The sequence below is a fragment of the Dermochelys coriacea genome, chromosome 5 (assembly GCF_009764565.3).
Source record: "Dermochelys coriacea isolate rDerCor1 chromosome 5, rDerCor1.pri.v4, whole genome shotgun sequence".
Taxonomy (NCBI): Eukaryota; Metazoa; Chordata; order Testudines; family Dermochelyidae; genus Dermochelys; species Dermochelys coriacea.
The window spans coordinates 84,283,767-84,309,634 of record NC_050072.1 but is presented as its reverse complement, the minus strand read 5'-3'; the positions used below and the strand labels follow the sequence as shown (position 1 = coordinate 84,309,634).

The following is a 25,868-nucleotide window of genomic DNA, read 5'->3' as shown; positions in this document are numbered from 1 at the left end:
CCTGAAAGCAGACTTTCAGTGATTAGAAGGAGGAGAAAGAGAACGCGGGAGGACATGTTCACCGGGATAATGAATGCCTCTGGGACAGCTGACACAGAGCTGAGAGTGTGGAGGATTTCATTGTCTGAGAAGTTAGACATGGGCATGGAGAGCAGGAAAGCTTCCAATGAGTACGATCATGTGGCGCAGGATGAGATGCTTCGGATTATGAAGGACCAAGCAGACATGTTGAGGTGTCTGGTTGAACTGCAGAAACAGAAGCAGGAGGGTAAAGTCCCTCTGCGGACTCTGGTGGACAGCTAGCCAGCATCCCCAGTGCAGAATCACCCTCCCATAAGTGTTTCATGAGGTGTTGGTGAAAAGTCCATTTTCCCTTTCAATTAACTAAGGAGGGGAGGGCATAAGGAACAGAAGGCTCCTATTCACAGACCTTTGATGGTCTGGAATGCGGTGTTTGCTACACAGTTGAAAATGCTTCTCCCGTTCCAACTTTACAACCCCTTTTTCCAAGGTTACCTTTTATTTCTGTTCTCCCTCTTTTCTTATGTTTGTTAAATAAAGTAAATGGGTTTGAGAAAGAAATGTTCTTTATTGAGTAGAAGCAGTGGGCTTGGGCAGGGGGTTGGCTTTACAGGGAGAGCGATACAAGCCAGGTGAAGGTCTGGGAAAGCACAATGCAGACAAGCAGTTCACATTATTGTGACTCATTAATGAAATGGCTTTTCAAAGCCTTGCAGATATGCAGTGCTCTTCTTATTGCCCTGGTGTCTGGCTGCTCAAAAATGGCTGCCATGTGATCTGTCTCAACTGCCTATCTCTGCGGAAAACTTTCCCCCTTTTTCTCACAGATATTATGGAGCACAAAGCGGGCAGCTATAACCACGGGGATGGTCTCCTCACTAAGGTCCAACCTTGTTAGTAGACTTCTTCAGCACCCTTTGAATGTGCCTTTGGTCATTTGGACCACCATTCTGCACTTACTGAGCCTATAGTTGAACTGTTCCTTACTGTTCCAGATGGCTGGTGTATGGCTTCATGAATCAAGGGAGCAAGGGGTAGGCTGGGTCCCCCAGGATAACTATAGGCATCTCAATGTCATCAATCTTCATTTTGTGGTCTGGAAAGAAAGCCCTGGATAGCAGCATTTTGAACAGACCCGAGTTCCTAAATATGCACACATCATGAACCTTTCCCGACTATCCTACGTTGATGTAGATGAAACACCCACTGTAATCCACCAGCACTTGCAACACCATTGAAAAGTATCCCTTTTGGTTTATGTACTCTTTGGCAAGGTGGTCTGGTGCCAAGATGGGGATGTGTGCCATCTATCACCCCACCACAATTAGGTAACTTCATCGCGACAAAACCATCCACTATGTCCTGCACATTTCCCAGACTCACTACCCTTTGTAGAAGAAGTCGATTAATGGCCTTGCACACTTGGAGCACAGCAAGTCCTACGGTTGATTTACCTACTCCAAATTGATTCCCCACTGACCGGTAACCATCTGGCATTGCAAACTTCCAAATAGCAATTGCCACTCACTTCTCCACTGTCAGACCAGCTCTTATTTTTGTGTTGCTGAACTGTAGGGCAGCGGAAAGCTTTGCACAAAGTTCCTGGAAGGTGGCCTTCCGCACTCGGAAAGTTCTGCAGCCACTGCTCGTCATCCCATAGCTGCAAAACGATGTGGTCCCACAGTCACTGCTTGTTTCACGGGACCAGAAACAGTGCTCAACAGAGTGCAGATGCTCTGAGACTGCCAGCAGCAACTGTGAATTGTTCTTTTCAATGGCTTGCAGCAGGGCTGGTTGCAGGATATCACTATGTTCCATGTGGTGGACCCTACTTCGGCTCTGGAAATACTACAGGAGAAGGCATGAGGTGTTTGAGATTCTCACAGCAAGAGTGCACAACTGAGCTGACTCCATGCTTCTGGGGTTATGGCGTACGTGCGGCGGTTTTAAAGCGCGAAAACCACTGGGTGGTTTGCTGTTGATGTGAGGGAGGGAGCACAGTGCATCATGGGATGCCGACACAATGTTCGCATTCTCCCCAGCGACAATGTTTTGGTCCCATGAGGCATTGCACAAACTTCCTAAAACACACTGCGGCAAGCTGCACTTTGGGATAGCTACCCACAATGCACTGCTTTGTGCATTGATGCAGGCGCTGATAGTGAGGACACACTCCATCGAGACAATAAGCATGGTGTGACCATGCACAATCAACTTAATTAATTTGGGGGCTCAAGGTTGAATTAGATAAAGTCAACTTAATTTTGTAGTTTAGACAAGCCGCGAGTCTTAACTTTTCTCCTTTTCAAACTAGCCAGTGTTAGGAAGTTAAAGCTCTCCTTACATTTACAAATCATTCCGTAAATAACAACATTGCTACCTGACCTAACACAGCATCTAGGTACCATTAATTAAATAAATGCAATTATGTTATTAAACAAAATGTATGTCCCTTAAAACAACGGGCCTATACTAAAACCCCTCACAATGCCTGCTGCAGGAATGGTTTAACAGCCCATTCAAATGATGACTTAGCAGGTACATTTCATGCTGAAGCTTGTCAAACTTGGCCTACCATCCGATGAAGTGAGCTGTAGCTCACGAAAGCTTACGCTCTAATAAATTTGTTAGTCTCTAAGGTGCTACAAGTACTCCTTTTCTTTTTGCCAGAAGGAGAGATTTCCAAAGGCATTGAAGCTCCACTGAGAATATCTTGCTGCTGGACCTGGGGAGTTCTACCCAAGAACTAACAGCAAGAGCAACAAGATGGATTGTAACTCTTATAATAGGACACAGACTGAAAGATTCCCATTTACTTCCAAGAACCAGGGGCATGCACAGGAATTGAAATTTGTCTGCTTTTGGAGGGGCACGTTCTGTGCCTTGCTGCAGCCCCAGGGCTGGAGGAGCTCTGTGATCCCGCCAACACCCTTGGGGCTGAAGGAGCTCACTCTCCCTGCCATAGCCCCAGCGCTGGAGGAGTTCTGTGTTCCTGTTGATTATTGGGCCCCTGATTCTCCTCCCTTTTTGCCTGCCCCTACCAGGGACTATGATATATCAGATATCTGGGACCCAGACTACATAGGGCTTTATAGATTATAATCAGCACCTTGAACTGCACTTGGAACAAAAAGTTCTTCAGTTTACTAATACTTTTTATTGTCCTTCTTTGAACTTTTCCTATTTCTGTCATGTCTTTTCTTTTACATGAGGTAGCTGTAAACTTGAACTTAGCCTAGAAGGACATCCCTTGAACGTGGAGAAGTGAGTGACTTGCCCAGGCAGTCAGTAAAATCAGGAATGTTTCAAAACATTGTACTTTTACCCAACCACAACCTACAGACCACAATATAAATGTTTAAAGAAAATGTTTTTAAAGGAGGGTAATAAAACATTCACACTGGCTCGTACAAAACAAGTTCTGTGAGAAATCACAGGAATGTGAGCTTGATTTTTTCCATAAATAGAGGCATTTAGCTGTTGCCGATTGGATAACCCAAATATTGGAATTTCTAGTAGAGTTTAGTGGAGCTGAAATAATTGCAGATAAAGGCATGCACAGCATGGTAGAAGTGGGCAGACACTAACTTAAAAACAGTCTGAGCTTTAGATGGACATTAAATGTCATTTCAGCTGCAAATTAAGGCCAGATCTAGGAGCTGTTCCAGGGGTGGAGCTCCCATTGAAGTCAATGGCAGTTCTGCATGCAGGGCAGCTCCAGACTGAACCTAATCTTACTACCATTTATTAGAAAGCAGTATATTATAATAAGTCCATTATCATCCCAGAGTACAGTTTGATTGTTTATTTCAGAACTAGCAACAAATATAAACCAAGCACATTAAGTCTAGGTCTGACACATACACAAAACTATATATATGCACTAGCAGACAGATGATATTAACAAAGGTTCAAGACTGACACTAAGTAATGCATTTTGTTTCTTTTCTAAAATGAACCATGATTCCATAATCCCTCCCCGATAAATCTTGTTTTCTACTTAAAGATTCCCAAGGTAACAGAATGCTTACAGTGTGTATAAATCAAAGAATTATAGCGAATGAATGGAGAATTGCATTGTGGACCAACAATGCAAAAAAAAAAAAAGTCCAGCTCATGTTATATTTGAGGAGATATTCTAGGAAATGTACAGGGGCTTTTATTCAAATGATCAGTAGCTGAGCTTTAATTTGTAGTGATCCACAAATAGGGCTCTATATTGTGACTATTAGGATATATAATTTTGAAAAAAGTCAGTATGTACTTTAGTGCTCTGCGTCCAGCAAGTGATTTTTCCATTTTGGTTTCAATATTTTTTGTCTTGTTGGCCCAAATACACATGTGGAAGCAAGTTAAACATCACTTGTTTCATTGGGATCAGAACAAGGTTACTTATTCAGCAAAACCACAGCCATCAAGAACTTCATGGTTGTTAGTGCGCTGGTGCACCAAGTAGCAACAGCAGGGAGTAGTATACACACAAGCCAATACATGACATTTTCTTGTATTATTAGGTAGAAGGGAACGATTTGAAATGCATGGGATTTGGATCATACTGTGAGGGATTGCAATGGCCATTCTGCTCTACAGATGTCTGGCTCTTAAGGTTATTTTTACAGGCCCCTATTTTTTTTTTTTTTTTTTATCATCTGGCTGTATTCTGTACTTCTACCTTTAGGCCCTATCGCAGACTGGCTCGCCCTTTTAAGGGAAAATGGGGCCTCAGCCCACATGTGAAAAGATCAGCTCACCTCCCCAGGTGCCTAAGAATGAGCTCATATGATTAACTCAGGTAGGCCTGGAGAGGTAACAAAGGAAAGAACAGATGCTTGGGAGAGTCCCAAGGAAAGAGAGCTCAAGGGGGAACTGAATGCTGTCTGGGATTCTCTGCTCAATGTCCCCCTCTGGCTCCCTTGTTTTGGCCCTGTAACCTCCACTCTCATCCCTGTTTTTCTCATTTTTGGCTCCAAACTCCGTTGTGGCCTGGGTTTTGGGGTTCCTCACTCCTTGGTTGAAGGGATGGGCCTAGGCCTGCTCATCTCTGTACCGACAATGGGTCGAGTGGGAGTCGGCTGGAAGAAAGGAAGGAATTATGATATTAGGCTGTTACTCTTGTGATCTGAGTTCAATTCTGATATCTGCCAAAAACTTCCTTCCTGACCCTGGGCAATTCAAACGGAACCTGGTAACACTCCAGTTAGGAAGCCCAGATAGGACAGAAGACTAGGAAGCTATAGCTGGTTTGAGGAAGCATCTGCAGGTGAGTGCCCTAAAGGAACTGAACTCAGCTTTGAGAAAGAGAGATGGGGCCTTCTGACTCAAGGGGAGAGATGCCCTGAAATGGGATTGAGGCCTAAAAGGCCAAACTCCTGACTCAAGGAGAGACACAGAACCCAGCTCTGGAAAGGACGGCTGCAGACTCCTAATTCAAGGAGAAAAACACAGAACTGGGCTTGGGGCCCAGAGGGCCACTGTGTAAGGACTAAATAAACTGGACCCCAGGAGGGGAGTGTTTTAATTACTGTTGGACTGGGACAGTAACTTATTGAGGAGCCACGTGAAAAGGGTGGGTGGTTCTTCAGTAGCTGCTGTTCTGTTACAGGCCCTGCTTACTTGGCATTTCAAACTTTTAGCTACCACTGTGCTTAAACCAGGCTGTTCCTAAAAAAGATACTACACAATTTAGATATCCAGTGCAGTCAGGTTATAAACTGGTTTTAATCCACTAATCCCCTAGCCTTTGTCTACATGTAGGGGTATTTTTTTGGTTAAAAATGCCCATGTTGCTAATAGAAAAGGAGTACTTGTGGCACCTTAGAGACTAACAAATTTATTAGAGCATAAGCTTTCGTGAGCTACAGCTCACTTCATCTAGTATAGCTTCATATAGCAAATGGAAGCAGTAGCATAGATAAGTCTCCTTCAGCTGCTGCCATTCTTAATGCTGTGTTGTTTAGACCTACTCTGCGTGGCTATTGGAGCCTTGTCTTCATTTGGGTTCCCACCAGCAGAGTTACACTGCTGTAAAGAATGGTGTAAAATTTTTAACAAAAACAAAACAAAAAAAAACCCTCATTGTAGATACTGCCCAAATCTATAGCTTGATTTGGTAAAATTATTTATATCATGCTTAGGCCTCATTTGCACTGCCCAGGTAAACTGTCAGCAACTGGACATATGTCCCCAGGGCTTTAACCAAACTGTGTTATAATCCACTGTGGCTAAAGCTCAGATTTTGACTTGATCTTTCAGGTTTCCTTACTAATCCATTTTACATCTGAAATGAACCTAGATTCTTTCTAGAAAGAAAAGCTCCCTAAACATCTACTCTCCTGCAGTGCAGGTTGTATTTATGACAACACATTCTAATGAAAACACAATGATGCATCCCATGTGCCTGTTTCTGTGTCCACTGAAATCAGTTTAAAAACTCCCAATGACTTCAGAGGTAGCAGGATCAAGCCCCAAGAGCTATGTTAGCTTCAGAAGATATATAATAGGAGATGATATATCTGCCTTGGGCAAAAGAAGAATAAGGAACATTCAAAGCATCAGTAAAAAAACATGGGGCTTAAGGTCTCTTTATTATACCCAGACAATTTATGGTTGGAACAGGTCAGACAGATATTTTTCTGTTCTCCAATACAAGTTACTTCTACTTCCTTCAAATGACAAACAAACAAACAAAAAAACCACACACCAAAGCCTTAAAAGTTGCAAGAAACCCCCAAACAAACAACCTCTCTCAGTCAGACAGTTGTGTTGTAGAATGAAACAATCAAGATTTTTTAATATTTCTGAACCAGGAAGTGTCTCTGCTTCGTTTCAGACTTAATACTTCTCTGTCAGCATCACTCACGGTTTGCATTTCTTCATGTATTATTGATCGGGTCACTGTGTGCTGCATCCTAATGTTGGAAAGATCCCAACCAATGCAAATTTGTTACAGGTTTTATGCTGTTAAGTGTTTTCCTGGATTAGAGGCTGGCTAGCCCAGCTGTACTGTTAGAAATTCACCCATCTAATAAAAAAAAAACAAAAAAACCACTCTACTCCTGAATACACAATTTTTTACAAGTACAAAGAATGAAATCTACAATAGCAGTACATAGACTTCTATATGTTCTGGTAGATGTATAGATTATATAGTATACATTATATAGTATTATATAGTATACAAGTATACATTGTTCTCCTGGGGCATTCAGAGGTTTTTTTAATATAAAGTTTATATTAAACTTGTGTGCTGATTTGTTATGGGGATAAATTGATATTTGGGTGTAATGCTATTGTAGCCAATTAACTTACACAAGAAATGCATTTGGCCAATGGTTTTGTATACTCAGTACAACACAATTTCAACGTTTTCATGTTCTCTGAACTTAAGACAGAGGAATAAATGTACATGAAATGCATCTTGATCTAATCAGCAATAACTTTCTTTTTCCAGTGGAAATCATATTGCTTAGCACATGTACAGTGATGTCCATTTTTAGAGTGTTGTCAAGATCTTACAAGACCCTGAGCATCTTTAACTCCATAACTCCACTGACCTGAACAGGAGTTGATTGTACTCAGCTCCTGTGAAAATCAGGAGCAGGACCAGGTATAAAATGAAAGAGAAAGTTTACTGGACTCTCAGGTTTATTATTTAATATTTGCATTGTGCTAATAACAACAGCTGCTCCCTCCCCCACCAAAGGATCAGAGCCCACTGTGCCGTGTTTAACCTAAACAAAACACTTCACACACTTGTACCCACATCCCTGCCCTAAGGAACTTACAGTCAAATTTGAACCAAGGATGCAACAAGCAAGAGCAAGAAACAATACTGAGGGAGGATGAAGGTGTCAGTGATGAGATCACAAAGGTCCATCAATTATCTTTGTGTACTTCCTAATGGTTCTAAATCACCAATCAGAATACAAATTCCACTCTTAAGATTGGATTTTATTGCCAGAGGTTCTGGTATAACCCAAATTGATACCAACTTGGCAAAATGTCATTAGCTGCACTCATTCTACTCAGTCTACAGGCAAGAAACTCAAAAGAACGATCAACAGTCTCCCATGCTCATGTCTTCCAAGAACTCTTTGCCTTAGCTTCTGTCTGCCTTCTCTGGGAGTAACCCACCTATCTTTAAAATGTTGAACCCAAATAGGCTCAGCTGCCCTAATTAGTTCGCAGCAGGAAATGCCTCCCTGAATCCTGGCTGGGAATTAATGCACCAAGGCCCAGCTATGGGTTTGGCTTGGTGAGGCCCGCTCCTTGGGGCAAAACTGGGCTGCTGTACATGACCTCTCAGTCCCCTTCAATGGCCTTCAAAACACTTGCACACTGTATCACAGTATCCATGTCACCTAAGAAGGATTTAGGTGCCAAACATTGTCACTTAACTTTGAACATGTTCATGTAAGGGTACGTCTACACTTTGAGCATGAGGTGTAATTTCCATTTTGAGGAGACATACCTGCACTAGCTTGGATCAAGCTAGCACACTTAAAATTGGGTGTAACCACGGCAACATAAGTAGTACAAGGGGCTAGATGTCCTAAATTTGTACCCCTCTGAGACATTAGACATGTATTTAGGGCAGTTATCCCCCTCTGTTTTAGCACGCTAGCTCTATCATAGCTAGCACAGGTATGTCTCTGAGCTGGAAGTGTTAAATTCCAGCTCCAACTGTAGACATAGCTGAATAGCCTTGAAGTCTACAGTTGGTAATCAATTGCAGAAGCAGGATTCTTGAGTTCCAGCCTCTTGCTCAGTCCATTTGATCAGACTATTTTATATTTCACTCTTGAAAAAGGTAACTGATCTCTTGCTTGTTTCATAAGATGTAAAGTACGTTTAGAGAATTTGTTTACCCCTTTAAAAGATTTGGATAAACCTGTTGTGACAGGCTATACCTATAAACTATAAAAGACGTAAAATGTATAAAAAGTCCTAAAAATCATTTAAATATGAGTAATTCTTAAAAAGAACCATTGTCTTTACTGGCATACAAGAGGAAAATGTAAGATGAATAGCAAGGCATGGAAGGAGGGTTTCCATTTCCAGATTGTTGGAAACTATGCAATTAAATAGCTTTGCAGTCTCCAGATTTGCTCAGTCACGTATTGTTTTGTTACCGTACATGTGTTCATAGGCCCAGTGATGGAGACATTATAATCAGTGTACATAAGCCACATCTGTCCTAATCCTGAGAAGTGCTGAGACCCTGGAGCTCCTATTGAAGTCAATGGCAGGGGAGCACATCACAGGATTGACCATATTAGGCATACTAGTCAGAGCAGACTTTAAAATAACAGCATACAAATATCAAATACATCATCATAAAATAACTCAGAAAATTGTCTATAACTTGGCAAGATCCATTTAAAATATCCCCTTTTGTTTTTCTTTTATGCCCTTTATCATTTTGTATACTTGAGTTACTGCCAATGCTGCTATCGAGAGAGAAACAACTGAAGTAACTTTAGAGAGACTGCAGTCTTTATAAAAACAACGAGGAGTCTAGTGGCACCTTAAAGCCTAACAGATTTATTTGGGCATAAGCTTTCATGGATAAAAACCCCCACTTCTTCAGATGCGTGGAGTGAAAATTACAGATACAGGCATAAATATATTGGCACATGAAGAAGTTGCCTTACAAGTGGAGAACCAGTGTTGACAAGGCCAATTCAGTCAGGGCTGATGTGGTCCACTCCCAATAATTAATGAAGAGGTGTCAATACCAAGAGAAGGGAATTTGCTTTTGTAGCGAGCCAGCCACTCCCAGTCCCTGTTCAAGCCCAAATTAATGGTGGTAAGTTTGAAAATGAATTGTAGCTCTACAGTTTCTCTTTGAAGTCTGTTTTTGAAGTTTTTTTTGGTTGAAAGATGGCTACTTTTATATCCATTATTGAATGTCCAGGGAGATTGAAGTGTTCTCCTACTGGCTTCTGTATGTTACCATTCCTGATGTCTGATTTGTTTTATGTAGAGACTGTCCGATTTGGCCAATGTACATGGCAGAGGGGCATTGCTCGCACATGATGACATATATCACATTAGTAGATGTACAGGTGAATGAACCCCTGATGGTGTGGCTGATGTGGTTGGGTCCTATGATGGTGTCGCTAGAGTAGATATGGGGATAGAGTAGGCAACAGGGTTTGTTACAGGGATTGGTTCCAGGGTTAGTGGTTCTGTGGTGTGTAGTTGTTGGTGAGTATTTGCTTCAGGTCTGTGAGAGTGAGGGATCATTTTCCAGGAGAGGTTGTAGATCATTGATGATGTGCTGGATAGGTTTTAGTTGATGCATTGTAGTTTCCTCAGGAAGTCGGTGGTGTCTCGAAGATAGCTAGGAGTGCTGGTAGCATAGGGTCTGAGGAGGGAGTCTACATAGCCAGACAATCCTGCTGTCAGGGTGCCAATGCCTGAGATGATGGGGCGTCCAGGTTTATGGATCTTGGGTAGCAGGTAGAATACCCCTGGTCGGGCTTCTAGGGGTGTGTCTGTGCAGATTTGTTCCTGTGCTTTTTCAGGGAGTTTCTTGAGCAGATGGTGTAGTTTCTTTTGGTACTCCTCAGTAGGATTGGAGGATAGTGGCCTGTAGAATGTGGTGTTGGAGAATTGCCTGGTAGCCTCCTGTTCATAATCTGATCTGTTCATGATTACTATAGCACGTCCTTTGTCAGCCTCTTTAATTATAATGTCAGAGTTGTTTCTGAGGCTGTGGACAGCATTGCATTCTGTATGGCTGAGGTTATGGGGCAAGTGATGCTGTTTGTTCACAATTTCAGCCTGTGCACGTCTGTAGAAGCACTCTATGTAGAAGTCCAGTCTGTCATTTCGACCATCAGGAGGAGTCCACGCAGAATTCGTCTTCTTGTAGTGTTGGTAGGAGGGTTCCTGTGGGTCAGTGCGTGTTCAGTGGCGTGTTGAAAATATTCCTTGAGTCAGAGACAGTGAAAATAGGCTTCTAGATCACCGCAGAACTGTATCATGTGTGTGGGGGTGGTGGGGCAGAAAGAGAGTTCCCGAGATGGGACAGACTCTTCTGCCGGGCTAAGTGTGTGGTTGGATAGATAAACAATATTGTTGCGTGAGTCAAGGATACCACTGTTGTAGCCCCCTTTGTCATGTAGGAGTTTAGATAGTTTACTGTCCTTTTTCCTCTGTAGAGAAGTAAAGTGTGAATTATAAATGGCTTGTCTCATTTTTGTGAAGTCCAGCCAAGTGGAAGTTTGTGTGGAAGGTTGGTTTTGTATGAGAGTCTCCAGTTTTGAGATCTCATTCTTGATCTTCTCCTGTTTGCTGTACAGGATGCTGATCAGGTGGTTCCTCAGTTTCTTTGAGAGTGTGTGGCACAATCTCTCACCATAGTCAGTGTAGTATGTCAATTGCAATGGATTTTTTATCTTCAGCCCCTTTGGTATGATGTCCATCTATTTGCACTTGGAGAGGAAGATGATGTCTGTCTTTTATCTGTACAAGTTTTTTCATGGATTTCCACTTCATATGGCTAAATTCAGTGCCTTCCATGGTGCCAAGTATCAGAGGGGTAGCTGTGTTAGTCTGTATCCACAAAAACAACAAGGAGTCCAGTGGCACCTTAAAGGCTAACAGATTTATTTGGTGCATAAGCTTTCATGGGTAAAAAAACTGCACTTCTTCAGATGAGAAACTGCAGAGCTAGAATTCGTTTGCAAATTTAACACCATTAATTTGGGCTTGAATAGGGACTGGGAGTGGCTGGCTCACTACAAAAGCAATTTTCCCTCTCGGGATTGACACCGCCTCATCAATTATTGGGAGCGGACCACATCCACCCGACTGAACTGGCCTTGTTAACGCTTATTCTCCACTTGTAAGGTAACTCCCTACTCTTCATGTTCCAGTATATTTATACCTGTATCTGTAATTTTCACTCCATGCATCAGAAGAAGTGGGGGATTTTACCCATGAAAGCTTATGTCCAAATAAATCTGTTAGTCTTTGAAGTGCCACCAGATTCCTTGTTGTTTTTAATGGATAAAGGCTATCATGGCTACCCCTCTGATACTTCGTAATCATTATATGGCGACAAGCTGCTAATACCTCAAGGCAGTTCATTCCAAAATCTGACTCGCTTTCATTTTGTGCTTCTATTACCAAAGGAAAAATAAATATTGCAGAATATGATGTGTGACCTTATGATTTTTTCTTCTCAGCCTGGCAGCAGCTAGATGTGCTATGGAAGAGGTTCTCCAGCATGGAGCACCCTTTGCTACATGGTATCGCTACTGCCTCCTCACTATCCTCCACTCCCAGCTACCAACTGTGTACTGATTTTGCAACCACAAAGGGTTCTGTTTCTCTCCAAGCTGCAGTGCTATCTTTGCATGGAGCTAGGCTAGCTGTAATATTGCAGGAAAGGTAGGAGAAAAGGAGAGTGTTGGGGGGGAAAAAAGGCAGCCAACAGTAAGGAAGGGAATTCTTCCTTGACACATCACTCCAGCGAGGAAAGGGTCCCCTCTTGATTGGGCGGAACAGAATGAGTGCATACTCTTTGAACATGTAAAGGGCCCCTTAATCACAAAAAGAGAATGAAAACCACATTCTCAAACCGGCTTGAAACACAGCTAGTACTGGATCAACAGAACGCGCTCCAAACACTTCTCCATGACCCAGCCAATGTTTTTCACCTACAGTAACCCTGTGTGAAAACTCAATACATTGGTATATCAAGTTGCTAATCTAAGCTCTTTAGGACAGCGGCTCTTTCCATTTTGTCTTTTTTCCATCTTCCCTTTTTCCTGAAAAACCAGCAATTAAAATTAAGTTCTACAGAGACATCAATGCAACATGAATCCCACAAACACCCATGCACTTAACTATACATAGGAAAGTAGCCCTATTGAATATACATGTAATTAGTCCCATTGAAAACTTACATATGTGCATACTGCATAAATGCTTGCAGCACCAGGTACTAAATGAAGTCCTGATCCAAAGAGGTGCCAAACACATGAAAATCTAACCTTTGGCCACACTCTCTTTTGCTATCAACCTCTTCTGATACCTCTGGGTCTTTCCTACTCCTTTTTACTATTGTCCACTTGGACAAAGCACAGGCTACCTATAGCCATCATGTGCAAATAATCATCCCCTTGATTAGATTTATTTTTCTTCATTGTGGTTGAAATGCATAAACTGACTATTACCAGAACACAGATCCCTTGGAAGAATTGTTTTCTTTTTTCTGGATGAGTTTTGCTGCAGCCGAAGTGACCACACCTTTAGGCCCCAATCCTGCAATGACTTACACACTTGCTTAACTTTATGTACTGTGAGCAGTTCTGTTGACTTTATTGGGTCTACTCAGACCCTAAAGTTAAGCATGTGCAAATATCTGCAGGATTGGGGCCTTAATGAGCATACCAAAACAAAAACAACCACCCCAATTGTCCCAAAATGCTGATGTTGCCTTAAAATATTTTAACTTATCTGGGTGATAAAAGTAATATCTCAAATAGAGATGTGTAAGTTTTCATTGTATTATAACTGAAAAGTTTGGGCTTAATTTTCCTCTCATTTCCACCAGTGTAAACTAGTATTAACTCAATCATCATCAAGAGAGTTTCCCTGGGGATAGTGAGAGGAGAATCAAGCCATCTGTGTATGTTTTAAGGCTTTAAAATGTCTTGTTGCTAACCAAAAACATTTATGTAAAAGCACATATTTTTCCCACCACATGTAATCTGAAATAGTTTAATGAAAGTCTAAGTTTAACAAAACTATTTTTATTTTCAGGAAGTTATAGTTTACATGGTTTAAAAGCATGAATGCATGAAAGACAGCCCAGGGGTAACTAAACCCATATCTGGGAACGCAGTGGCTTGTGGTTCATGCCAATTGCTGACTTAGCAAAGTTGGCTTGGAGAAGTCAGAGCTAGTCCTGTACATACTAAAACTTTCCAAATGTTTTGTTTCCCTTAGTGATATACACTGCTGTATTTTCCTAATTATTTTGCTTTATTCTCATCAGTGGAATTACTAAATAAAATTTGCCGTTGTAACAAAGGACAAATATGAATAATAAAAGTCCTTACAGGGAGACAGTATTACCTGATAGAGCAAGGATTTGAGAGTTAGAACTCCTGGGGTTTATTCCCAGCTCTACCATTGACTTGGTGTATGATTTTGGGCAAGCCACTAAACTTCTGTGTCTGTTTCGCCATAAACTGTAAAATGAGGATCATGGGTCTTCATAAAACATTACTCAGGAAAAGAAGAGATTTGAGATTCATGGAGGAAATGTGTGATGTAAATACCAGGTGTCAGTAATATGTAAGAACCAGGGGTAATAGAAAGGACCGCTACTGCTGCTGCTTCATTTTATGGTTGTGTTCACAGAAGGCCAGGCACAAGGTATTGGTCAGCTGCAGGTAATTTAGTTACTAAATGTCAGATACCACAGGAATGGGTGGTAGTAGAAAACCCTGAAATAGATGCTCAGCACAAACTTTACCAGGGATTTAGTCTGGATTTTTCTGCTCAGTGTCATTTTAGTTTGTGTCACCACTTGCTCCTGTTTCTGTAGGTAGAGCCTGAAAGTGAGTTTAATGTAGGTTTAAGGAAGGTCACTGTGGAAGCTTTTTGGGGGTAGGGGAAAGCACAATAGAGTTATGGAAGTTGGTGTGTGTTTATGAGGTAGGGAATAAAGCTGAGAAGTGAATGCAGGCACTTGTCACTCTCTGGGTTTTCCATACATCCTTCTGTCTTTCCACGCTTTCTACCTGCATCTCTCTCCTCATGGCCTTCCAGCCCCTGTATCTATTTCTGTAGAAATGGGACTAGCCTTACTACACTAATGAGGAATTAAAGGTGCATCTATTTCTGTGGTTGATCAGCTTATTTTGCAATTGAGCTCAGTGCAGTCTTTTGTAATCATCAGTAAAGCTGGTTGAATTTTTCTAGTTTCAATTTTTTGACAATTGTTTATCAAATTCTAGTTTTGGTTTTAAAAAAAAATTGCCAAAACTTTAACTTTGTTTTTCTTATCTCCTACAGAGCTGATCATTATTTTTTTTTTCCCCCAAAAAAGTTTTGAAATTTCTAAATACTTATACATGCACACATTTATGCTATGGGAACATGATTCCCATTAAACCCAGTGGGACTACTCATGTGCGTGTACAGGAAAAGGGGTGCAAAACAGGGAAAAATGAGGGAATGTTGCAAAGCTGTAAGGGTTGTGTTCAGGGCTAGTGCAATTGGGAAATGACAGACATTTTGAAAAGTTTAAAATGAATTGAATTGGCAGCTTATTTGAAAGAACTATCATTCCAGTGTTACTTTTAACTCTATTTTTAGCATAGCTGAACCCATTCCTTTCCACCCTCAGAAATCTGGATAAGGACTGGTAAGCACTGTTTTTGCTGTGTGTTCACTTTTTTCATATTGATCTTATTTGCCAGTCGTTCCTTACAGTGATCTCTGTGTATCTGTTAGGGGTAGGGAAGCTCCAATATTGCAACAGAGATTGTTTTGCAAGAGGCAAATTTGCATGATAGAGCTCTACCATAGCTAAGATCTCAGGAAACCACCGTGCATGTCACCTTTGTCTCTTGCATGTACGTCACCTAGTTTTCTAGCCAAGGTTGCTCTGACTTTGGAAACATTACAGCAAACAAGCTAGGATTTTTTTCTGGTTTTTGGGTGTGGCATGCAAGGGAAGGAGAGGGGCATAGGTGCTGGAACTAGGGATGCTGCTGCCCCCTCTGGCTTGAAGTGGCTTCCATCATATAAAGGGTTTACGGATTGGTTCAATGGCTCTCAGCACCTCCACTATACAAGCTGTTCCAGCATGTCTGAGATGGAGCATTGGTTATGGTCACGCTAATTAGGAAAATATCAATCATCCATAACCAGACACATTTTAACTTTATTTATTCAAATTCCATTTTATTAATATACCTAATTTTGGAAGTGTCTCTTTTCAGATTTAGGTCTTGACAAGTTTATTTCACTCTTTTGCCCACACACTTCCTTGCATCAAGCCTGCCTTCCTGTTAATATTGATTATGACTCATTTTACTTTTGACAGATCCTCAGACTACAGGTTTTATATGCTCATGAAAATCCTTTCTTTCCAAGAGTTTCAAGCATATAGAACAGCTAAAAATATTTGGAATTATCTTTTTTTACAAACTTTGTTTTTAGGAGACTGGTTTATACTGTAACAGAGGTAAAAACAGGACTATTTTTGTTGGATGAAACTCACCTCATTGTGTATGACCTGCACCACAGATGCCCCCATAGCAGCCCTCTGTGGGGACAAGCAGGAAGAGTGGTCAAGCAGGGGGACTTCTGCACCACAGAGGTAGGCTCCATGCCAGTTTCAAATAGGCTGGCACTGACTGTGGGGAATATTAGGATGGACTAGGATGGCCAGTGGTCCATGCTCATACTGATCTAGGGACTAGGAAGTCCTTATAGAAGAAAAAGTTTTTTTTTTTTTAATTTAAATTTCTGTTTGTTTTACTTGAGGCCTTGAGAGTTAGCTACCATTGTATGCTGCAAATGTCTAGGGTGCACCAGTGAGCAGATTATCTCAATTCCAAAGATTACCATTGACATAAGTGTTCTCTGGATGGTCATGCTGCCAATGCCTGAGGTTCTGGCTAAGTACAAGAATAAGAGGAGACTCGGTTAAAGGAATAAGAACCAGACTAGATTCATTCAAGATGGAGGAGAAATAAGTGTCAATTACATCTCCCTGCAGAAGCCTAGACCTCTGCACCCCCAAAGTAGGGATTTGTGCTGAATGAGGACAGGGGTTTTTGCCAGCTGCTCTGTTGTTCCACCAGAGGAGGAGGAAGCAGTTCTACACCGAGTTGAGGCTCTGTGCCAGTGGAAGTTGATGAATCAGCCTGTGCCCTGGTCACACCCTTTGCCCAGCCAGCACCACTCACTTCTATGCCTGCACTAGACGCCAGTGGAATTTCTATTGATCTTGGGCTTGTAAGAACTTATTTTTGACACATTTGACCTGTTACTATCTCTGTGGGCTAAATCATGACTCATGGTACTCACCTCACAATTGGGGATGTGTGGTGTCCCCAGGGATGTAAATTGGGGGGCATGGTAGGGGTGTTGACCTTCCAAACTGTATACACTGATTTTTTTCGGTAGTTTACAATTCAGATTTTTTAAAAAATCTTTTCTAAGTGTAACCCACACATGTCCAGGGTGTGGTGTTCTGTCCCCTCTAGTGGCACCGAAACCACTTAGAGATTAATGAATCTGCTGTATGGCCTTAGCTACGAGCCATAGGGCTTTTAGCTCATGCAGTAGAGGCTCGTGCATTTAGCTACAAAGATCCCAGGTTTGATCCTGACTACTGGGGACTGTCAGTGTTACATATGCATCTGTGATTCCTAATGAGAGGTACAGCCCTGCCGTGGGCCTGGGATCCCACGGGTCCTGCAGGACCAGCTGCCATAATAACAGGAGCAGGATAAAAAGTAAAGAAACAATGTAGGAGCAGGTATTTAAAAAAATAGTGCTGCATCACAAATAACATGAACACCCAGGCCATCAGCCAGAGCTAGGCAGCTGGAGAGCAATGGCTGCTTGCTGGCCCCTCTCTCCTCCAAATATAGAAGTCTATGGGTGCTCCCTTATTCCCTGCACTTATTACTGGCCCTGTGATTATACAGGAGGAGGAGTCATTTCTGCTCCCTCCTGCATCCACCATAAGTGAGTGTGAATTACTTTGAATTCAGAGTAGCAGCCGTGTTAGTCTGTATTCGCAAGGTGCCACAAGTACTCCTTTTCTTTTTACTTTGAATTGGATCTTATCTGCAATTGAGTCACTGATCTGCTTCTGGGGTAGTGCAGTTAGGCAATGCCTCTTAATCAGGGCTTATAGTAACTCCATGGTCTAGCCCTTATGATCAGAATTTCTAGGCTCTGCCAGAAAAGTCAAAAGAGACTTAAAGATAAATATATGCTAAATATACCACATAATTTAGGCATATTATTCATAGTATCACTGGTTTCAGAGTAGCAGCTGTGTTAGTCTGTATTCGCAAAAAGAAAAGGAGTACTTGTGGCACCTTAGAGACTAACAAATTTATTAGAGCATAAACTTTCGTGAGTTACAGCTCACTTCATCGGATGCATTTGGTGGAAAAAACAGAGGGGAGATTGATATACACACACAGAGAACATGAAACAATGGGTTTATCATACACACTGTAAGGAGAGTGATCACTTAAGATAAGCCATCACCAGCAGCGGGGGGGGGGGAAAGGAGGAAAACTTTTCATGGTGACAAGCAAGGTAGGCTAATTCCAGCAGTTAACAAGAATATCTGAGGAATAGTGGGGGGTACGGGGGGGGGGAGAAATAACATGGGGAAATAGTTTTACTGTGTGTAATGACTCATCCATTCCCAGTCTCTATTCAAGCCTAAGTTAATTGTATCCAGTTTGCAAATTAATTCCAATTCTGCAGTCTCTCGTTGGAGTCTGTTTTTGAAGCTTTTTTGTTGAAGGATAGCCACTCTTAGGTCTGAAATCGAGTGACCAGAGAGATTGAAGTGTTCTCCAACTGGTTTTTGAACGTTATAATTCTTGACGTCTGATTTGTGTCCATTCATTCTTTTACGTAGAGACTGTCCAGTTTGACCAATGTACATGGCAGAGGGGCATTGTTGGCACATGATGGCATATATCATATTGGTAGATGCGCAGGTGAACGAGCCTCTGATAGTGTGGCTGATGTGATTAGGCCCTATGATGGTGTCCCCTGAATAGATATGTGGACAGAGTTGGCAACGGGCTTTGTTGCAAGGATATGTTCCTGGGTTGGTGGTTCTGTTGTGTGGTGTGTGGTTGCTGGTGAGTATTTGCTTCAGATTGGGGGGCTGTCTGTAAGCAAGGACTGGTCTGTCTCCCAAGATCTGTGAGAGTGATGGGTTGTCCTTCAGGATAGGTTGTAGATCCTTGATGATGCGTTGGAGAGGTTTTAGTTGGGGGCTGAAGGTGATGGCTAGTGGCGTTCTGTTATTTTCTTTGTTGGGCCTGTCCTGGAGTAGGTGACTTCTGGGTACTCTTCTGGCTCTGTCAATCTGTTTCTTCACTTCAGCAGGTGGGTATTGTAGTTGTAGGAATGCATGATAGAGATCTTGTAGGTGTTTGTCTCTGCCTGAGGGGTTGGAGCAAATGCGGTTATATCGTAGAGCTTGGCTGTAGACAATGGATCGTGTGGTATGATCTGGATGAAAGCTAGAGGCATGTAGGTAGGAATAGTGGTCTGTAGGTTTCCAATATAGGGTGGTGTTTATGTGACCATCGCTTATTAGCACCATAGTGTCCAGGAAGTGGATCTCTTGTGTGGACTGATCCAGGCTGAGGTTGATGGTGGGATGGAAATTGTTGAAATCATGGTGGAATTCCTCAAAGGCTTCTTTTCCATGGGTCCAGATGATGATGATGTCATCAACGTAGCGCAAGTAGAGTAGGGGCATTAGGAGACGAGAGCTGAGGAAGCGTTGTTCTAAGTCAGCCATAAAATTGTTGGCATACTGTGGGGCCATGCGGGTACCCATCGCAGTGCCACTGACTTGAAGGTATACATTGTCCCCAAATGTGAAAGAGTTATGGGTGAGAACAAAGTCACAAAGTTCAGCCACCAGGTTAGCCGTGACATTATCGGGGATAGTGTTCCTGACGGCTTGTAGCCCATCTTTGTGTGGAATGTTGGTGTAGAGGGCTTCTACATCCATAGTGGCTAGGATGGTGTTTTTAGGAAGATCACCAATGGACTGTAGTTTCCTCAGGAAGTCAGTGGTGTCTCGAAGATAGCTGGGAGTGCTGGTAACATAGGGCCTGAGGAGGGAGTCTACATAGCCAGACAATCCTGCTGTCAGGGTGCCAATGCCTGAGATGATGAGGCGTCCAGGATTTCCAGCTTTATGGATCTTGGGAAGCAGATAGAATACCCCAGGTCAGGGTTCTAGGGGTGTGTCTGTGCGGATTTGTTCTTGTGCTTTTTCAGGGAGTTTCTTGAGCAAATGCTGTAGTTTCTTTTGGTAACTCTCAGTGGGATCAGAGGGTAGTGGCTTGTAGAAAGTGGTGTTGGAGAGCTGCCTAGTAGCCTCTTGTTCATACTCCGACCTATTCATGATGACGACAGCACCTCCTTTGTCAGCCTTTTGGATTACGATGTCAGAGTTGTTTCTGAGGCTGTGGATGGCATTGTGTTCTGCATGGCTGAGGTTATGGGGCAAGCAATGCTGCTTTTCCACAATTTCAGCTCGTGCACGTCGGCGGAAGCACTCTATGTAGAAGTCCAGTCTGCTGTTTCGACCTTCAGGAGGAGTCCACGCAGAATCCTTCTTTTTGTAGTGTTGGTAGGAAGGTCTCTGTGGGTTAATATGTTGGTCAGAGGTGTGCTGGAAATATTCCTTGAGTCGGAGACGTCGAAAATAGGATTCTAGGTCACCACAGAACTGTATCATGTTCGTGGGGGTGGAGGGGCAAAAGGAGAGGCCCCGAGATAGGACAGATTCTTCTGCTGGGCTAAGAGTATAGTTGGATAGATTAACAATATTGCTGGGTGGGTTACGGGAACCACTGTTGTAGTTTCAGTGTATCTTATAATAGAACAATTTAAATGCAAACACGTCATAGTGACTTTTTATTTTTAAGTTTTAGACAAACACAATATCAAACAATGCATCCTTGGGCATGAAAGCATTTTTCTTTAATAAGCTCACAACACTGAAATTGTTCACATAATTATTGCTCCCCTGTGCTACCCTACTCTGGTGCATTGTTAGAGTATTTTCTTTCTTTCTTGTATTTTGTGTGTGTGTGTGTGTGTGTGTGTGTGTGTGTGTGTGTGTGTGTGAAGGATGATATTGCTACAATATTTTCTGTGTAAAATAAAGTATATATTTTAAAGCTCACATATGCTGCATGTGTATATGGTAATACGCTGGGGTATTGCAGTCCTTGCAATGCATAAAATCGCACCAGCTTCAGTGAGTGATTTCTATTAAAATTTCTGCTGTGGGTTACAGAAAGATTAAAGCAGTGTGCTGTCCCTGCATGCACATTCTTCACTACCCCCATTTGCCATTCCAAATGTTAAGCCTAGAAATGTAACTGTTTCACTGTAATATACAGTGTAGAATGACTGACTGTGGACGCCCTAGCTAATGTGATGAAATGAACATAGTTCCATAACCAAGAAAATACAAAACTGTGAGGTTTTTTATTTATATGAGTGCCTCCAGAAAACAGAGGAGCCCACTGGCCCTATGAGAGTATAAAAACAAACACACAGTAACATTCTTAGAATAAAGTGAAAAATATAGAGATAACAAGGCTTTTTTTATTGGATGATAATAGGAGAGGGGGGGAGGAAATCATATCTTATCCCTCCCCCCCACTATCATTATGCAGAGGGGTCAATCAGTTCTATAGCACCAGACCCATACCCAAAGGGACTCAGGCTCCCTCCAGGGGTGAAGAAGGGATTGGTACATACAGGAGGCCAGACCTAAGATCCTTACCAGCCCCATGGAAAAAGCGTAACACTGCCAGAGGCCATATGCATTGTCATATGGAGCTTCCTTCCTCACGGGGAAACTCCCTTAAAGTGAAACCCAGGGACAGCCATTTAGTGAGGTACCCCTGCCAATATGGCTCCAATCCAGCTGGGCTATCGGGGAGCAAGGGCAAGGCCACACTGGGTCAGAAGCCAATGCAGAGGCACAGGGTCACCAGGCAGATGACTTTGTCCCTCTGGCAGATCTCCTGTGGGGATTTAAGGGCTAAGCCCCTGATTTTTCCATGTGGCAGGAAACCCCTCCTTCCAAGGGGACGCTTTGAGAAAACTCCATGAAGAAAACCTCAGTTTTCCTTCCTCTAGCTCCCTTTGACATGTTTTCTTGTGGCCAGGCATGAGTAGGCACTACCTCTCATACCTACATCATTCTGGATGCCAACTGTCACAGCCTGACTTTGATTTTGGAGTCTATTCTGGTGAATTACAGCTATGTTCAGTGCAGTGTTGTTCATTATATCACCTGTGTGTGAACACTGTTCATAAAGCGATCATTCCACTATGACTGGTCAGTCCTCATCCTAAAAGGAAGCTGGCACAACGTTTTCAAAAGACAAGCCTGGGAGCTTAAATTTGTAACTTTGCTAGACAATAAAAACCGTGATCTTAATAAGCCATAAATCCAGTGTCTTTATTACAAATTTGTAGCCCACTACCCCCCCCCTTTTTGTTAATGGGCCATTTCACTTTGAATGGTCCCTAACAATACGTGCTAACTACTTATGCTAAATAATCTTGTATTTACTCATGACATGTGACTATTCCACCCCGTGAGCAACATAAGTTACGCTGACATAAGTGTTCATGTGTACAGCGCTATGTCAGCAGGAGAGCTTCTCCTGCTGACATAGCTTATGCCACTCGTGGAGGTGGGTTTTTATGCTACTTGAGATCTCTCTCCTATCGGCATAGACCATCTTCACTACATGCCTTGCAGCGCTTTACATAAGGACATATCCTAATTAGCGGTGACACTCTTAGTACCTTTCCAAGACCTGAAGAAGAGTTCTGTTAGTTCAAAAGCTTGTCTCTTTCGCCCACAGAAGTTGGTCCAATAAAAGATATTACTTCACCCACCTAGGGTTGCTAATTTTGGTTGGACAGATTCCTGGAGACTCCAAGACAGTCCTGGAGGTTTGGCAACCCTATAGCCACCTTATCTAGCTATGTCCAATGTAAGCTGTTATACAGTACAACTCCTGAATTTCTAGTATGCTCTTCATCATGGTATCTGTGTCCCATGGCGTGCCTGGTTGCAGTGTTGCTGGTGATGAGTTTTTTAAGGCTGAACAGGTTCCTAGCTCTAACAACAAAACATAAAGGGCTTGGCTGTAACCCTACGGACAGCACGAGTAAGGGGCAATGTGTAGCTGTGTTACCTCAGGAGCAGGGCAGGAACCAGATTGGTACTCTCACAGCCACAATCTGGTTCCTGCCCTCCCCACTTTTGCTCTGGCCGAAGGAACCTGTGCCAGCCCTTGACCTGGCAGAGATTACTTCCCTCTCTGTGCTATTTTGGATGTGTAGAGAAGCATATTAAGGGAGAGCAAGCAGCTCTTAATTTGTAAAGAGGTGCCAGAGCTCAAGTAATTAGATGCTGAAGCTCACGCAATTTTTTACTTTCGTAACTGACATGGCAAGCCCAGAGGTGCTGGCGCTATGAACTGCCAAGCCTAGAGGTGCCAGGGCTCAGCCCTGGCACAAATTAAGCACTAAGAGCAAAGTTCCAGCCAACTCTCTTCAATCCCGTCACTCACTTGAATGGAAAGAAAATTGGCAGCCTTGTGACAGCTGAACTATCCTACAGGCAGCCTGGGCAGGGATATACTGGGTTTCCTTACACCCCGGCTGCAGGCATGGAGGAAGGCTCACAATGGAGCCCAAAGGGATAGCATAGCATAGCTCCTGTTTGGGCCTGGTACATTTTTAAAAGGGGTGTTCACAAGAATTTTTCCCCCCACCACGAGGGGGCAGTATTATGACTATGAAAACAATTTTGTGCTTCCAGCTAAAACAAAATGTTTTGGATACAAGAACTTCAAAGTAGGGCAAGAATGATAACAAGCAGAAAACAATCAGAGATTAATTTCCTGTTTTCTATTCAAAACTATGTCACAAACAGTGCAATATATATGAACTAATGTGGCCAGTGAGTTTTCATTCTGAATGTTTGCCCACAGCTAAAAGCGGAGCATGAAGAAACAACACCACCACAAATCTCATTTGATTGGTATTTATCTATTACATCTTCCTATATAACAATTTAAGGGTCAACTTTTTTTTCTAACCACATAAACTGCTCGTCCAGGCCTTCCTTATCTGCCATCTTGGTTACTGAAACCTCCTCCTCATTGGCTTCCCTGATGCCCGTTGCCCAAATTTAATCCATACTAATCCATCAATCTGATTGTGTCAGCCCATACACTGGCTCCTCCTACTTCACTGCATTAAGTCCAAGCTTGCTTCAGAGCCGTGCATTTACTCTGCCAATGCATCCAACCTAGTCTTTTATGTTGCCTGACCTCTCCCTCCACACTCTAGTGATCCTGTCCATCTGTTTCTCCTACAGCCATCCCCACACTTTCTTCCACATCACCTTTAGTGCATGGAATGCTCTTCCTGAGCTGCTTTGCAAGACCACTTCCTACTCTCCTTTTTGCCGTGACACCTGAAATAGCTATTTATATGTTTATTTATAAAAATACACACACACACACACACACATGCACTACAACCCCTCCCCCCAGCCCCTAAACTCCATTACACTCTACATTAGCTGAGTAACCATATAAAAATGTTGTTGTACCACCTCAATTCTCCACTTTGTTGAGTCATGTTTGAAATTAATTTGTTAGCCTTTCAGGACAGGGATCACAGCTTGTTTATACAGTTTGGCACCTTACACACCTAAATCCTAATTTTAAGTGATGAATGTATGCAGCAGATCTTGGCTTTGCAAGTTTTGTACTGAACTGCTCTAAGTTAAACAGTTCTTATTTGTACAGAACAATGCCATATCACTGGATAATGAAATTCAAAAGACTGCAATTAAGCCTTCTAAGCACAGAGTTTCTTTGCACCAACAGATTCAATCCGTACAGCTGGAATTGTATAAAATCCTTCAATCATTTATCCATGTGACTGTTTTTTCAACTGTGACATGCATCTATACTTGAAAGACACATACCGATTGTTTTTGCTTCTGAAAAACACTGGCATTTGAAGTAGAACACTGACTCCTTTGACTATTTGGCAGCAGTGCAAACCCAGAAATGAGGGGGGGCAGGGGGTGTTTGAAAAGGAACGAAAACAAAAAGAACCCCCACCCTCAACACACAATCTATATATTTCACTGCTGCTGCTATTAAAATGAAATAGCATAGAACTCAAACACCTTCACAGAAGTGACCATATACACATTGGGTGTTGGCTTAAAAAACCAATCCCCCATAATATCTATTTATTCAGTGATCACCATTTAAAAGCAACATTTTCCAACACATACTACACAATTAACATAAGTCTAGGTCATGATATTATGACCAGAGTAAGATGCAGTATATTGTTCTACTGTCCCTGGAATATCTTGGGATGAAAATTGACTTGAAATCACAACCTTTCTTCCAGTTTTCCTGACGATCTGAGACAGGAGTAAACTGAAACAAATGTATTTACCTGTCAGTGTATGCTTCCCACTATACCAATATAGCTATGCAAACAGGTGTGCTGTGGGTGAAATCAAGTATTCATCGCTTTCACCTCCTGTCTTGCTGTGGGGGAGAGAGGTGGAGAGAGGTTATAGCAGCTCTGTGGAACCTGCTACATACAGGAAGTAAAAGTACAATGCACCAATTCATGTCAGTGTCTTACATCACCTTACTCCCTTGGGATTGCCCCTCATTATTTCCTTTTGCAACTATAGAGAAAAACAGCGCTGCATAATCAGCTAGTACTCTGTTTGATTGACTTTTTTAATGGCAACCACTGTACTGAGAAACATGGATAAAACTCTTGTTTTGCCTTTAAAATGTACTTGGGTGATCTGAAACCTACACTGGTTCCTTGCTCCCTGCTAATTCCATTTAGATGATCTGGAACTGATCTACAAAATCTTTAGCAGGACAGGCACGGGCTACTTTAAGGTCCATCCTTCTATCTGTGCTCCTCTTCAGCTGCTATGTTCAAGTGGCATAGCTGGTGAACAGAATCCCAGGGTGAAATCCTGATGCATTGTAGTC

General features: G+C 42.4%; 1 long non-coding RNA gene across 3 annotated transcripts in view; it reads left to right on the top strand.

Moving 5' to 3' along the window:
* The window catches only part of LOC119855561, a 40,281-nt gene that overhangs the window by 10,956 nt on the left and 3,457 nt on the right, over nucleotides 1–25,868 (top strand). The window contains exons 1-2 of one of the 3 annotated variants that reach the window (XR_006281343.1): nucleotides 14,451–14,603; nucleotides 15,364–15,412. This is a non-coding gene — a long non-coding RNA (uncharacterized LOC119855561). Of the gene's footprint in view, nucleotides 1–14,450; nucleotides 14,604–14,855; nucleotides 14,875–15,363; nucleotides 15,413–25,868 lie in introns of those variants that run through there. The other 2 variants (XR_006281342.1, XR_006281344.1) reach the window with 2 other exon arrangements.